At 41.6% G+C, this 16,178-nt stretch overlaps 1 long non-coding RNA gene across 1 annotated transcript; it reads left to right on the top strand.

The window, feature by feature from the left end:
- Window positions 1-6,677: 6,677 nt before the first annotated feature.
- LOC137163637 (uncharacterized) lies at window positions 6,678-9,397 on the top strand. Its single transcript, XR_010922746.1, has 3 exons — window positions 6,678-6,806; window positions 7,247-7,369; window positions 8,265-9,397. It is a non-coding gene; the product is annotated as an uncharacterized lncRNA (long non-coding RNA).
- The last annotated feature ends 6,781 nt before the right edge of the window (window positions 9,398-16,178 follow it).

A 16,178-nucleotide genomic window follows, 5' to 3' on the forward strand; every position in this document is an offset into this window, starting at 1 on the left:
CATTTTGGCGGCAGAGCCACATCAGGAGCTCACATTCAGCTGATTATCCACCATGACCTCTGAATCTTTTTCTGGGGCACTGCTTCCCGGGCTAGAGTTCTCCATCCTGTAAGTGTGGCCTGCATGCTTTGTTCCTAGATGTACAATTTACATTTAACTCTATTAAAATGCATAGTTTGCTTGTGCCCAGTTTATGAAATGATCCAGAGCGTTCCATGTTAGTGACCTTTTCTGTGCATTATTTACCACTCCCTCAATTTTTGTGTCATTTGCAAATTTTATTAGTGATGGTTTTATGCTTTTTTCCAGGTCATTGATAAAAAGGTTTAATAGTGCAGGGCTAGGAACCGCTCACTACAGGACCCCACTAGCAACATGCCCTCTCAATGATGATGCCCTCTGTATAGTTACATTTGGAGACCCATCAGTTAGTCAGCTTTTAACCTATTTAATATGTACCGTGTTCATTTTATATCATTCCTGGTTTTTTAATCAAAATGTCCAGCGGTATCAAGTCACATGCCTTGCAGAAGTCAAACATCGTGAATCAACACTATTACCTTTATCAATCTGTGACATGGTGCTAGGCAATAACAGATGCGCCAGCACTCTGGTCAAACAATGCAGAATGGAGCTGGTTAAACAGCGCTGCGCCTAATTTGTGGTGGAGCAGAACTGGAAGGCTAATTAAGCCATTAGGCAGAAGCTACAAATGGCCTCAGAAAGGAAGTAGAAACAGGGAGGAAAGAGATTGCTCTTCCCTGCTTGTTACCAGGGCTGGGGGCTCCCTAGGACTGCTGGAGCAGAACTGTATATAGAATGAAGGTGGTGGGAACCCACATTATAAATAAACTACATGAGGTGTTTGACCAGCACAAGAATCTCTGAGCAGTTTGTGGCCTGGATCAGATGGAGGAGCCAGAGGACCCTGTCACAAACCAAAGTTGTAATCTCATCAAAAAATATCAAGTTAGTTTGCCAAGATCCGTTTTCCATAAACCCGTGTCGATTGGTATTAATTATTTTACCCTCCTTTAATTCTTTATTAATCGAGTCCCATATCATCTTCTCCATTATTTTGCCCATGATCAACGTCAGACTGTCAGGCTGATAATTACTTGGGTTATCCCATTTACCCTATTGGCACCCCATTAGTTTTCTTCCAGTCTTCTGAAACTTCCCTCGTGTTCCAAGATTTATTGAAAATCAACATTAATGGTCCATCAATCTCCTCAGCCAGCTCTTTTAAAAGTCTTGGATGCAAGTTCTCTAGACCTGCTGATCTAAAAATGTCTAATTTTAGTAGCTGCAGTTTAACATACTCCTGAGATACGAGTGGAGTGGAAAGAGTGCGATCACCATATGAGACTATATCATCTGGTTTTCCCCCAAATACAGAACAGACGTATTTACTGAACATATGTGCCTTTTCTGCATTATTATTGATCGTTCTACTTCTGGGCTGCAGGATAGGGCCCTCATACACCTTTGTACAGTTGGGTTAGCTTAAACATCTGCCATCTGGAATAAATATATTAATTGATAAAAACAGTTCCAACACAGTGCCATGTGTTTCGGTTCTTTGATTCTCTAGCACAAGCTAGCCATTACTTTAAAAAAAAAATGAAGCCCAGATCCCAGTACTGCAAAGTACTGCTGGCATAGGGATGACATTTGGTGATTAATAGTCTTGCTTAGAAAAGTTTGCAAATGTGTCGTCGTGTTCCGAGTGCTCTGCAGTCAGGCTTGCATAAAAAACTGGTCTCTTCAAACCGAACTTAACAGGAAGCAGTGGGAGCCGAAAGTGGTTCTTGCCATTGTGCAGGATCTGGTCCAGAAAGATGGTAAGCTACCCAGACGTATCAGGTCCCACCCCAGAACCTTGAAAGAACACCTGCATCTATATAATCTCTTGAAATCCTGGGGCACAATTCACTATGTCCTGCACTTTGTATAGTCATTTACAAAGTGAGCGTAAACAGATTTTTATGCTGAGTTGGTACCATTCCTATTTGGTACCATTTCCCACTCACTTTGCACTGCAGAAGGTGCCAGGCAATGGCGAATCAGGCTCTTTAGCTGTTTCTTGGAGACCACCAGTCATTCAACTACTATTTCTCTTTCCTTCTTAGCTCAAAATTGCATGAGGACCTTCAGTTGTGCCTATTAGAAAAGTAACACTGCTGAAAAATTACATGCATGAAACTTCGATGCATCTGACGATGTGGGTTGCAAGCCACGAAAGCTTATGCCCGCAGAAATTTGTTAGTCTTTAAGGTGCTACAGGAGTCTCGTTATTTTTTTAATGAGTGAAACTGTGGCTCTATTGAAGTCAATGGGAATTTTGTCATTGACCTCAGCGGAGTCAGGATTTCATCCCATCTCTATAAACTTGTATTCAGCCCTTCCCTTGATCCAGGCAATGTAGAGCTGGAAGCAATTATTCTGTCCCCAATATTTAGTAGCCATCTTGTCTTTTAAGCAGGGTCTTGCTTTCCTAGCTAGAAAAAGACTGCTACCAAAGGACCTGGAACTTTTCTGGGACTCTTCAGAACCAAAGATGTATAGTCTATTCAAGGTTTTTTTGTTTTTTTTTTTTAAGTAGTTCAGGGGTGGTTGTAGTACCACACACCCAATCTTTAGGCAACTAGAATATACAGACTGCTTTCAACAGTCTTAGAATATGATCATCTTTTTTCGCTTGTCTGATTTCTGAAGTTGGATTATTGTGATTCATTAACCCTGATTAGCTTAACAAATACAGATGTAAATTTGGTGGGACAAATTTTCAAAGAACTTCGCTCAGATATGCAGAAAAATATTACTTTCCTTCAAGTACAAGATAGGAGTGTGGAGGTGGCGGAGTCTATCTTCAAACAATTATGTGTGCATCTAGGTGGGAAGAAAGTCAGGCCAGCAGAGTCAGCGATGGTGTGGCTGACAACAAATTTTTGATTTGCATGCAGTTGCATGCCACAGGGATTTTGAAAAATGGCTTTGTGCATCATTCAGCTCTATTGCTCTCTCCAGCTTTGAGAGTGGCACCTCCTCCCCTCCCTTTGTACTACACTTGGGAGAGGTGCACTGTTTGTTGGACACTCACTTTACCATGTGGGTACAAGTGGTTGAAGCCAGGTAAATATCAAAGACAGTTTTTATCACATATTAGTTGTGTGTTATAAATCTGGAGCAGACCCAGCTTGGCTGAATGTATATCCAGCAGGCATGTGACTTTTCCCCCAACTTATGAAAGGGACTTTGTTTCTTGGACTCAACACTAGGTTTACACTTCCATACTAGAATTTCAAAGTACTTTACTTGCATCAGGTAGGGAAGTTTTATTATTCACTTACAGATGGGAGAAACTGAAGCTGAGAGAGGCTAAGGAATGAACTTTTAAAAGGGCAAAGGCCCAGCCTCCTATTCTGTAGACACATTTTGCATCCACATCCTTCACCCTGAAAAATTATTTAGGGGTGCAAATCAGGGCACTGGACCTCTAATCAACAGATTTGCAAATCATGATTACAGGGATTTTGCTTTTCCCCTACAAATAAATAAAACTATAGGCTCAAATTTTGTAGGTGCAACTTGTACTCACTTAAAAAGGACGTTGCCCTTTGGAAAATTTGACCCTATGCAATTTACCCAAGGTCACATATATTGCAGCATTGCCAACTCTTGTAAGTTTATCACACGTCTTGCAATATTTGGTGTTTTTCTTAAAGCCCCAACTCCTGGAGTCACATCAACAGTGTGCCCATATTGTCAGACAGGCATATTGGGCTGCTCTAGTAGGAGCATTGCCAGCAGCTAGAGGGAAGCGATTATTCCCCTCTATTCGGCATTGCTGAGGCCGCATTTGGAGTAGTGTCCAATTTTGGTCCCCCCACTACAAGAAGGATGTGGACAAATTGGAGAGAATCCAGTGGAGGGCAACAAAAATGATTAGGGGGCTGGAGCACATGACTTATGAGGAGCAGCTGAGGGAACTGGGCTTGTTTAGTCTGCAGAAGAGAAGAGTGAGGGGAGATTTGATAGTGGATTTCCACTATCTGAAGAGGTGTTCCAGGGAGGATGGAGCTAAGCTGTTCTCAGTGGCGGCAGATGACAGAACAAGGAGCAACAGTCTCAAGTTGCAGTGGGGGAGGTGTAAGTTGGATATTAGGAAAATCAAAATTGTTTTCACTAGGAGGGTGGTGAAGTACTGGAATGAGTTACCTAGGAACGTGGTGGAATCTCCATCCTTAGAAGTTTTTAAGGCCTGGCTTCAGAAAGCCCTGGCAGGGATGATTTAGTTGGGGTTGGTCCTGTGCTGAGCAGGGGGTTGGACTAAATGACCTCCTGAGGGCCCTTCCAACCCTAATCTTCTATGACAGGGCTCAACAAGCCCAGGGCACCAGGTCACCATGGCGCCTAGAAATTTAATTCTGGTGCCTAATATTTCTCTGGAGGGAGCGGCCGTCGCACTCCGGCCAGGGCGCCAGTGCGTCCATGTGGCAGGGCCGGGAGAGGGGAGCACTGCAGCTGCCGAGCTCCAGCCAGGGCGCCCCGCCACTGGGCCCACGTTGTGGGAGAGGAGCGGGGGTAAGGGGCGGGGCTGGGAGGGGAGAGCGTCTGCTGTGCTCTGGTCAGGGCACCCCGCCGCTGGGCTCATGTTGTCTGGCTCCTTAATTTTCGGGCTGGCTCCTAGCTCCAAAGCAAATTTGTCGAGCCTTGTTCTATGATGACATAAGACTTTCACCTTTCCTTTTTAAAAAAGTAAGTTTCTAGCTCTGATGGTTATGGAGACAAGCATGAAAACACAACCTGACTTGAATCCTAAAGGCTCAAACACCAGGAGCAAACAAGACAAGCCTCCAATTTACTATTTTCAAATCACATGATGTTTAAGCCAATCTCATGATTTTGTGGGGTTGACTTGAGTTTGGCAATACAACATATGACAGATCTGGGAACAGAACAAATATCTCTTGACTTCTAAGTCTTTTTTCCCCATCCATAGTTCCATCCTTCCCAGCTAGAAACATACAACCGGCATTTCCATGCCATTCATCATTTCATATGGCCCTGTCATATCTCCTTTGTGCCTCCCCTTTCCAAACTAAACTGCTCTAGCCTTTCTAATTTTTTTAAATGGAATCTCTCTATCAATCTGTTCATTTTAGTTGCAGTTCAGGAAGGAATATGATGGAAGAGAGACAGGAAGAAAGGTGCCAAATAGCTCTGCTTTCTACAAATCTGATAGGTACCAATCCTTGCCATCCCTATCTGTGGCTGGATCATAGACAATGCATTTCTGATATAAATTAGCCTGAATCCTTAGGCTGATCCTTAAATTTCACTGTCCCTTTGCAATTTAGGGCCAAATCCTGGTACTAAATGTAGGATGGTTTGCCAGGAATTAACCCAGTGACTTCCTTGGTGCTCCTCATCAGAGGAGATGTTATACTCTGTAGTAAAGGTTTGCAGGTAGGGCCCTTTGGCAATAAAAAGGGATCCCTCTTCCATCTGAAGTTGCCCACTGAACAATGAATGTGCTATTCAATATTATTAATACAAATGATTCAGGCTTCAACTAAGAACCTATTCCTATATCTCATCAGTGGGAACCTTTACAGTAAAGTATTTCCAGAGCAGCTCCCAGCTGCCCTGGGAGAAGAAAATCCAACTTAAACTCTACATAGCTGACACTGTTTAATTATCCACACGCAAAGTAGTCTGAATGGAACTCTTTGAATCACAAACTTTCATATCTTTGGCAAATGGAAAAGCAGGCAGTTAGTATATGATGAATGTAGTGTGAACTGCATTATAATTGGAAATAAGTTGTCTATTGCCCTGTATTGGGTCAAATAACATGAAGGATTAAAATAGCTGTGCTGAAAAAGCTCACACCCTAGTTGTATAACTTTTCGCTAACATTTTAAACTCATGCCACGGAATCAGCAATATTCCACTAATAAAAAAAGAAGCTTGCCTATAAAAAAATTCAAAGAGACAGCCATTAATATGAATATAACAGAGCAAACACAAAACTATTATTTTTTTGAGCAGCACTTTGTTAAGATTCAGCGCATCGGAACAACAACAAATAAAAAAGAAATGCATGACAAACCTCAGTGGTGCTAATCATTTCAACTCTCTAGGCCTACAAGGGTATGTCTACTCAGCATTTAAACACCTGCTGATTGGGGCTCAGACTGTGGGGCTGTAAAATTGCTGTGTAAACATTTGGGATCAGGCTGGAGCCCAGGCTTTAGAACCCTGCCCACATGAGATCCTCTCCAGACCACCAGCTCCAGCATGAGCCTGAATGTCCACACAGCACATTTACAGCACTGCAGCTAGATTCAGCTGACCTGGTCTGGGCACAGATGTTTAATTACTGTATAGACACACCCAAAGAATCCCCCCAAAATCAGGACAGCGAAGCCAACACTCATATGAAAAAGGGCCAAAGAAGTTCCCATTTACCTTTCAGCCTCACAGGTATAGAGTAGATGTGTTGTGTTATGCTACAAAGAGAATTTAGCACTAAAGACAAATTAGCAAATAGCAGCATGCTGTGATTAGATAATGAGAGTAACAGCTACTTCCATTTACAAATCTGGTGATTTGGAGAAAAAAAATAATATTTATGCGGCCCAGGCTAGATCCATCTAAAGGGATCATTTTTCAAATCTGGGTGTTAGTAAGCAGATCCTTTACTAATGTGCCTGTTTCTTCTCAGTCTTCTCCAAAGCAAAGGGTTGTAATTATATGCACAATCAAAGCCTCTGTATCATATTACAAGCAGCATTACGGTCAGACTACGGCCTCATTTTAAAAATACTATTTTTCCAGAAATGTTTATTTTAAATTTAGGATTGTTATTGTTATTTCTGCTTGGTGGTTTAAGAAGGATTTTCTTTCCTCTGCATGGAGGTTGAAAATTCTTGGAAAGCCATGACAATATTATGCATTCATGATTATGCAGACAGACATATTTCATGAAAATGGCATAGGCTTTTAATACAGGATTATGAATGAGTTCTAATGTTGAAATTAGATTTAAATTCATTCTGAAATTCACACATTTCCATATGGCAACATTGGGGTATCTTTTCAATGACAGTGATTACTAAGACTAGGCTTTTTTTTTTATGAAAACATTTGTTCGGGGTGGACAAGACTTCCTGAAAAATGTTGTACATTTTATGGCTGACATTTTAGTTGTTTTGAATCAGCTTTTCTCTCCTCATAGGTAAAATGAAACATTTCACCATTTAAGTCCCTATGTGCATCTTCAAACAAACCTAGAGATTTTCCTCAGAAGTTTCTGAACTGTAACGTAACCTTGGATATGAAAATAATTTGTGAGTTGGAGGTAAATATATAGCCCAAGTTATCCTGTTACTCAGAAAATATAAATGTTCTTAGCTAATGTCTAGCTTTTTAAAGGCTGTGATTTTCTCTGATTCTAAGGGGTTCTGTATTACCTTGTAAACAATCCTAAACTTATTCTTTTCCTGGCCTCATACAGATGACTGCTTGGTCCACTAACACTGATAAGAACAAGCTGTTTGAACTGAGTGGGATAGAGTTCAGATCTACCTTTGCATAATGCTAAACACATTGAGATTATACGTTACACAGTATACACAGGACAGTATGTGCATTAGATAAGCAAATATCTGAGACTTACCTTTAGGCTTTGCCTGGACCAGTAGCATGTGGGAGAGTGGGGTACACTTCGGTGAGATTCCCTCAGATGAACCGTTTAGTTCTACCATTCTATGGCTTACCCCTTATTTCTGGGCCCCTGTTCTCAAACAAGTGGCCAGGTTTTGTATTGTTTTTTCAGAAATGGCTATTGTTTAAAGTTTGTTAATTAATTTAGAAACATATCCAGTACACTAGAACCCAAGATGGCTGAGCAGCAGTTCTGCAGGCTAAATGGCACTTTGATTCGCTGAAATTGCCTTTTGTTCATGTTGACTGGCAGTCATTTGGACCACTTGGAATGCTCTACTTTGTTGAAGGTGGGCTTCTCCTCTCACTCACACTGGTGCAAATCAGAAGTGGGTTACATAAGTATAGGCATGTGTAAATGAGAGCTGGATGTGTCCCTTCACTGAGTAATAAGTACATTTGATAGCTCTAATCTATCTAATTGGTCACTGGGCAAAAAGTATATTTGTTTGACTGTACTATAAATGTATATTTTCAAGTGTAAACCAATAGCCCACTAACAGTGTATATCATTTATCTCTATTGAATAGGAACAGAACTGCTCATACCGTGCATCTCAGGTCAATCTGATTGGCTAAGAAAAGATTACGTCACCTAGAACAGTTATGCACTCCTGCCCTGGTCAAAAGCATTCATCTGCTGATTCTTCGTTTCTTTTTCTTTCATATGGCAAGAGAGATGATAAGCAATGTTCAAATGTCCAGTTTAGTGAGCCTTAAGCTGCAGATTAAATATCAATAGAGGACAAACGCTTTTAGTGTTGTCATCTGTGGCAATTTTGGCTTGTGGAGAGAAGGCAAAGAGGAATAAAACAACACACAAAGTCTCACACACATTTGTACTGCATTATAGACTCACACCTGTGAATGGAAGTAGCTAGAGATGTATGCTTGCTGCATCAGGGAGCAGTACTGGAGCCTGTACTTCCCACTCTAGCAGTGTGCCAGCATGGCAATTCCTATGTTCCTACAACTGAGTCAGCTGGTAAACCAGGACCAATGCCATGTGACTCATATGACCAACCTCAATCTGCCAACCTGGCTCGACACATGAAGTAAGAATGTAAACCTTTGCGTGACAGTGCCCCAGTCATCCTAAGAATGACAATTTTTACATCTCTCCCCCCACTCCCTGCATGACATAGCAACATTTTAACGATTTGCTGCTTCAATTACACAACAAAATTCACAACCGAGAAAGAAAGCCCTTTTGGAAAAAAAATTTGCATTCTGAATATTTCACCCCTGTCTAGGGCGTAATAAAACAAACTGTTTAGTTTTGAGTTTTATGTATAGGGGGAAAGATGGCCCCTTTGTGACCCATATGCTTTCAGATGCAGGCATTGTATCCCACCACTGGGCACGGCTGCAACCTTTGGAACAATCCCTTTCCACTATAAACGTCAGCTGTAGTCAATACATAATATTTATCCAACTCACTTGAGGATAACGCCTGCAGGATCCCTGCATGTACTGAAGTATTTCATGTTCATGGAGGGAGAATACCAATATTATTCCCCCTGGATGTACGTCATTCAGCTGTTGGCCTCGCTCCCTTCGTGTCACGATGTCACCAGGGATGAATGAAGCCGCCCTTTGGCCGGGTCAGTGTTCGGTTTAGAATGTTAGGTTTGGTGTAGCAATTCAGGCCCCTCCTACCACCTCTGCCCTCATTTTTCAGTGCAAACAGGCTCTGGCGTCTTGTGACCTAACCAGCCACAAGAGTCTGCCCTTGAAAAACACAAACAGTGTTATTTTCAAAGAAAGGGCTCTCTGCTTCAACCTGCATCTTCTGGGGAACATCTCCCCTTCCCCTGCAGGATCAGCCTTCCACTTCAGTGGAACCTACCCATATCCTGGGGCACTAAAGGGGAGACTAGGACCTTTGGTGCCTCCCCGCCACCCACTAATCTTAGCTATCTCAGGGAGGCAACTGTGCTCCCACTGGGGTCAATGGCAAAATTCCCACTGATTTCAAACTGTAGCAGGATCAGTCTTTCAGTCAGTAGATCCTCAGCTCATCACTGTCACTCATTCCAGTGGGTGATGATATCTACACTGTGTGCACAGCCACTCCAAGTAACAATTTATTGGACAATGGCTTTGGACTGGCAAAATATTAAAAGGATACGATGGCAGAGAAAAACTAGCTGTTGAACAGAGAGGACACTGAATTCACTCTGCAAATTGTGACCATGCAGGTCATTGCTCGCCCACAACTCTATATTCAATGACATGGAGACAGATGGCTAGAAATTCCTTAACTAAGATTGGGATAAAATTATAGGTTTTTGGAAGTCAGCAAAACGTGTGAACCTATTGTGACCGTAAAAGTCTGTACAGACTTACATACAAAGAAAGGGGCAGGGATGTGCAAATGGGGTAATAGTACACTCAAAGAGACTGCTCTGGCTGTTGGTTGCTTAAAAGAAGGCAGGGTTTCATGAATAAAAAGGGATGCATGCATTTTGTATGGCACAGGAATTTTCTGAGAACTTGGTCTACCATTTTTAGAATTGTTATACCCCATGGCTAGGTCTGTCTATATCTCTGAGGTGCTGGACTTACATGCGCTATGGATGGGAATTTCAAAAGCGATTAAGAATTTGGCACCCAACTCGCACTGAAAGTTTTGATGAACATTCAAAAGATTTCCTCCATTCCATTGTACCAGGTTTACAGGATCTTAGCTCCATTGAAATAAGTAGTGGAACACTGGCATAAAACTAACGTAATGGAATGGAATGGAAAAATCAAGACTTGTATTTTTATAAATTATTTCAGAGGCTTATATTGTTTTATGTTTAGAGTGACTTTAGAGTGTACCATAGCTGCCAGGTTGGAAATCCTTCTAATGTAAGGCCTTTCTTTAGCCACAAAATAGGTACAGGGTGAACACAAATTTCCCTACACTGCCCCTGAACACAAAAGAAGTATTGCTAGAGCAAAGGAAGTAGTTCAGTCTCTGTACCCATTCAGTTCTTGGACTATCTGGAGAGGCTGCCAATGAGCAGGGCTATTGGGGTGGTGGGTTTGTAAATTGGTGCCAAGACTCACTTCACAAAGGCCAATGAACAGGTATGAAATCATTGTGGAGTTTGGCTATTACAGACACAGGCCAAAACTGAACTGGTGTTCTACATGTGAAAGTGTCTCACTCCCAATACAGACCTTCTCAATTATCCAGCCCCCAGGGGCATACTTTCATGGAAAGCAAAACTTGTTTCAGATAATTACAGATATTTTCTACACTCCCACCTGACGGTGTTCTCCAGATGTTTACGTATGTACAAAATGTACAATAATGAAGTTGTTAACTGGATGAGAATGCCCGGACTACAAGAAGAGAGCTTTTAGAACAGCCTGGAAAAAACATGCTGAAAACTTACTAGCCCAGGCACAAAATCTACTTGTCCACTTTTACAGTGATAATGAAAGACATTTCTCACTTATTTGTCTCAAAAAAAACCAACAACGAAAAAAAGTAACCCCAGCTACTTGCTCCAGCCAAGTGGGCCCATAAAATATGGCATTGCTCTTTTAGGAACATTTGAGAGGGTAGAATATTTTGATGATATATTTTTGGGGAACAGATATTTTTCCCTACCTGGGCAGACAGGAACTTTGTAGTTCTGTGCTTGGGATGTAACATGAAGCCACAATTTTTAATAAGGTTGCCAGTTTTGGTTGGATTTATTCCTGGAGGTTTCATAACATGACATAAGCTTTAATTAAATTAAAGATTAAGCTTTAATTCCGGGATACTCCAGGACAATCCTGTAGGATTGGCAACTCTAGTTTTCAAATTTAAGTGAGAGGAGAAAACAATCCTTTATATTTGAGCTGCATTGACTTAAATGCTACCTCTCAAAAAACAAACAAACAAACAAAAAAAAAAAACTTTCTCAGTAGCTGAAAATGGAAATGGAGGGAAACAGATCTGTTGCATTAGAAAAAGCAAGTCTTTTTGTCTGAAGCCTGGAGGTTAGATTGCAGGTGTCATTCTCGGTGAAGCATTTAAAAACACCAAATCAGACAGGCCTGGCTGAGATATCTGCAGACTGAAATTTTTCCAAGTGTTTAAAAGCTGTCCAAGAAGAACAGGAACAAGAGAGTTTGAAACTAGAAGCCTTTTCTTTTTTATTTGTGGAACAACTTTTCTTTTACTATTGGCATGTTGGTTAAGAGAAAGAAATGCTCAAAAGTTTGACCAGAAGTGCTAGAAATTCTGTGGAGCAGATTTGCAACTAGCCACACCCTGATATATTATTTCTGTTCAGATTGAATTGTGTAAGCATGCACATAACTGGGGCCTTATTGCTTAGTGAGCTAAATACTCTTTACTGGACTGATTGCCAGTAGAAGGATACTAAAAAGATTCGAGTCTTCACTGTCTGTAGGTTTTCTGTCTTTCACCATTTCATCCATAGTGAAACATTTTGGGTAGAAATATTACTGTGCCTTCATTTATTTTAAAAATATATTGTGAAAATAATACCATTTGTCAATTGTTACCAGATTCTTGATCGGAAAAGACTTACTGAGCAATTCTATAGATTATGATGGGGGAGCAAGGTCAAAATGTAACACACTCTCCCACTCAGTTACACAAAAATGCAGTCAGCTATTCTGCAGGTTTATTGCGAGCTCTGCAGAAGGCCATTTTAATAGTCAAATATTAATTCAACTTTCCCACTGAACTAAGCAGCATTTCAACCTTGTTGTAGTGCATTGGGAAGCTAGTGCATTACATGGTGCCAATCTTATCACATGATAAGCCGGATCATACTGATGTTATTTTTTAACAAACTGATACTGGCTTTATTTTCATTCTTATGTTTATGGCAAACATTACTTCAGAATGGGAAGAGAGAGGGCACAGTTTCATTATCTTTATTAGCTAAAGGAGAATAGACTTGTCGGTCAAACATTGATTTTTAAATTTTTATTGCAGGCATTCTGTTGCAAATTGGAAAAATAGAATGAATGCAAAGAACATTTGTGTTACGCTAGGACAGGGTAGCTGGGGCCAGATCTTGTGGCTGCTCTGCATGCCAAAGTTCTGTTAAAGCCAATGAGCGTTCCAGGAGTGGAAGCGCTGGAGAACCAGATCTAGTGAATTAGGAAAGATGCTCTTTCATATAGTAAGTAAATAACTATTAAGCAGGGTGACAGGGTGAACTCAACTCTCCTGAGTGCCTCCTGTTGGCTAGGTGTGGTGCTGCAATTTTCTTTTCTCCTGGCACCCTTTGTAGGGTGTTGACCTCATCAGGCAGGTCTTCAGTGGCTTAGCCCTCCAGCTAAGTCACACAGTTCACAATGGGTGAACCCCTTTTGAGGGTAACAAAGTCCAAAAGTCTCTGGTCCTGTTTGAATTCCAGCCCCCTTTTCAGGCTTTTAGTACAGAGGGCTTAGGCCACGTCCACAGTGGCCGGTCGGGGGACTCACACCCACTACGTCAGATCCCAACCCAGAGATATTAACAGCAGCCACATACTGCTTCCCTGGGTTGCTTCTCACTCAGGCCCATCACCTTCAGCCTTACCTTAGAGTCTTTGGGTTCTCTTTATCTATTCCCTGTTTGAGCAGGGTATCTCCCAAACCACCTTGCCGGGACAGTTTCACCATCTTCCAGTGCTTCTGGTCCCAGCCAGGCACTGCTCTTCTCATCCCCTGCAGCTTCTTTTATCTGAGCCTGCTGCACTCTGATTTGCTGCTTCATGGCAGCCTTTCTAGGCAGGCCTGGAGGACCCACCTTCTCTGCTCCTTTCCTGGGGCAGGGTATGGTAGGACCACCAGGCCTCCTTAAAGGGTTTGGTACACATCATAAGCACATATAGCATCATCATCCACATTTATGTTTGTACAGCACCTAACATAATGGGTATGTCCTTTAGGTGCTATTGCAATAAACATGTTAATTTATGCAGCAGAAAGGAGGAATTTCCAGCATTTGGGCAGAAAAAAGAGACAAAAGCTTAGTGGTGCTATGGGATAACAAGCTAGACTTTTATCTGTAGTTTGAGATGGGCATTATATTTCTCACGTGGTGAAGAATCTTGCTGGGCATTGTTAAATAGCTTCCCTTAGTCACCCTACAGGTGGCTGCATTTCAGGAGCAGATAAAGTGATTCCTATTATTATTATAATTGTATTATATTAAGTCAATGGGAGCAAGGCCTTATATACTGCCCTTTATCCTGGTGGATCACAAAGCTTTCATGAAAAGATCACTAACAGATTTTGCATAGCCAGCTGCAAGTACAGATAAAAGTCCAGTTCATTAACCCACAGCATCATCTAACTCTCTCATTCTTTTAAATGATGACTGCTATGTAAATACAAATACTGATGCTACATCTATTGAATAGATATTTGAATGCATACCTTACTTGCTGTATTAAGCCCCCCCTCACCCCGTTGTAAGTGATTTCACACACACTTTATGTTCTGAGAGAAATATATGATAAAATCAGATTCTCATGTTTGTAAAGAGCTCTGGGAGTCATGAAAGTCATATAAATGTAAGGTCAATGAATCACTTTCCCATCTACAAAAATGGAGCTACCTCTACATTGAAACATGGCAGCTGTTTAACAGTTCACATGAATACCATTTTTGAACAGGGAGTAAAAGAATCCAACATCTAAGTAAAACTAGAGATAAAAACAGGGCTTAAATTCTTATAGAGTATTTCCCAGAATCCTCCACCCCAATGCTATAAAAACTCCCGGGGGGTTGAAAATATTTGCCGGCACTCCACTCTGGACAGCTCCCGCTGAATTTCAGCCCTGGATAAAAGTCTAGCTCACTAACCCAGAGCACCACCTAGCCTTTCATTATATATATAATGTAAATGAGTTAATGGGATGTCCAAAGAGCCTTAGTTGTTTTCTGGGTGGAAGGCATTATTACAACAGCAGGTTAATGGTCAACAGCAAACTCTCAGACTGCAGGGGGAACAGAAGCACATCTATCAGCATTAGCTCTGGAGACTAGGGTTCAACTCTAGTTTAAAATGGTCTCTCTCTCTCTCTCTCTCTCACACACACACACACACACACACACACACACACACACACACACACACACACACACACACACACACACACACACACACACACACACACACACACACATTGTGTGACAATCTCATTCCAGTCCTTTGTGGATAATTTTTGTTATTTCAAAACTATCACACAATTGGCCATAATGTGACAGCCGATATGTGAGAGATAACAGAGGTATTGCAGGTCCTGATTGCTGTTTATTGGCAGAGTTAGATGAGGAAGCTAGCACCAAGCCTGCCCATGTTATCGGTCAGAACCTCTTCTACAACCCAACTGCAAACAGTGCAGCCTTTGGATTGGGGGTGCAAAGGTGATTTCAAGATCATTTCTACCCTCCCTGGATCCAGCAGGTGAGGCCCATCCCCTGGGTCAAGTTAGAGCAAGCTAATGGTCCCAACACTGTAGCTAGGGATTGGCATAGGAGAGGAGGATGTTTCCTGCTATGCCAGCCACAAGGCGAGGCATTGGTGTAAGAGCCTCTACACCAGCTCTAAGCAACCAGAGGATCTTCCTTATACTGGCCAGGATTCAGTGGTGTTAGGGTCAGCTTATACCAGCAGTGCAGTACAAAACAAGCAGAGCATAAATGAGAGACGCTGGCCCAGTGTCATGTTTTAGTCAGTATTATCAGTCCATCACTTCCAAAAGCATCAAATTATCTGTTACGAAAGGAGGCAGAAAGGAAGGAGGTAGAATGAGTTGTTTTTGGACTAATGTAGAGTATACTAACTGGCAAAATGAGTCCTCAGAATGTCACCTGACAGTCTGATTGACGGCCACACAGATTGTCCTTCGATGCCCTGCAATACTTGAGAACAATTAACAACTGAATTACTGCACCAATACCACTTAGGTTCCCAGGAATGTAAACATGAAAGCAGGATTGAAAAACAACATGAAAGCTCTTCCCCCCCCCCAATTAAAAAAAAACAAACTTTTTGTAAAGCTGATTTATCAAACTGAGTTAATCTGTGAACAATGGGGCATTCCAAACCTGTTTCCCTAGAGACGAATCCTTAACAAAATTCAAGTTTCCAGCCAAATTGTTCAGCTGCGTCTATGCACTGGCATGGTATAACTCTTACAATTTGCAAAGTGCTATCTGCATGGAACTCTCCAAAGCCCTACACTAAACACAAACAGAAGTGGCTGAAGATTTTTGCTAAGGTGAAGGTTGAGCACTTATATAAATGTTTCACTCCCCTCAATGATAGCTGAATCCCTCAAATGCTTTTCCAGGGACTGGTGCATGTATGGAATCTCAGTACATTACACTGCTTTGGCCCCTACTACAGAAATCTACTTGTGATAAAAAGTTGGATATACAATGCACAAAATGCAGACTGTCAGTAAGGGGACCCAGGAAAAGGAAGCA

This window comes from Emydura macquarii, unplaced genomic scaffold (assembly GCF_026122565.2).
Source record: "Emydura macquarii macquarii isolate MOO-44397 ecotype Brisbane River unplaced genomic scaffold, CSIRO-AGI_Emac_v2 contig_2636, whole genome shotgun sequence".
Classification (NCBI taxonomy): domain Eukaryota; kingdom Metazoa; phylum Chordata; order Testudines; family Chelidae; genus Emydura; species Emydura macquarii.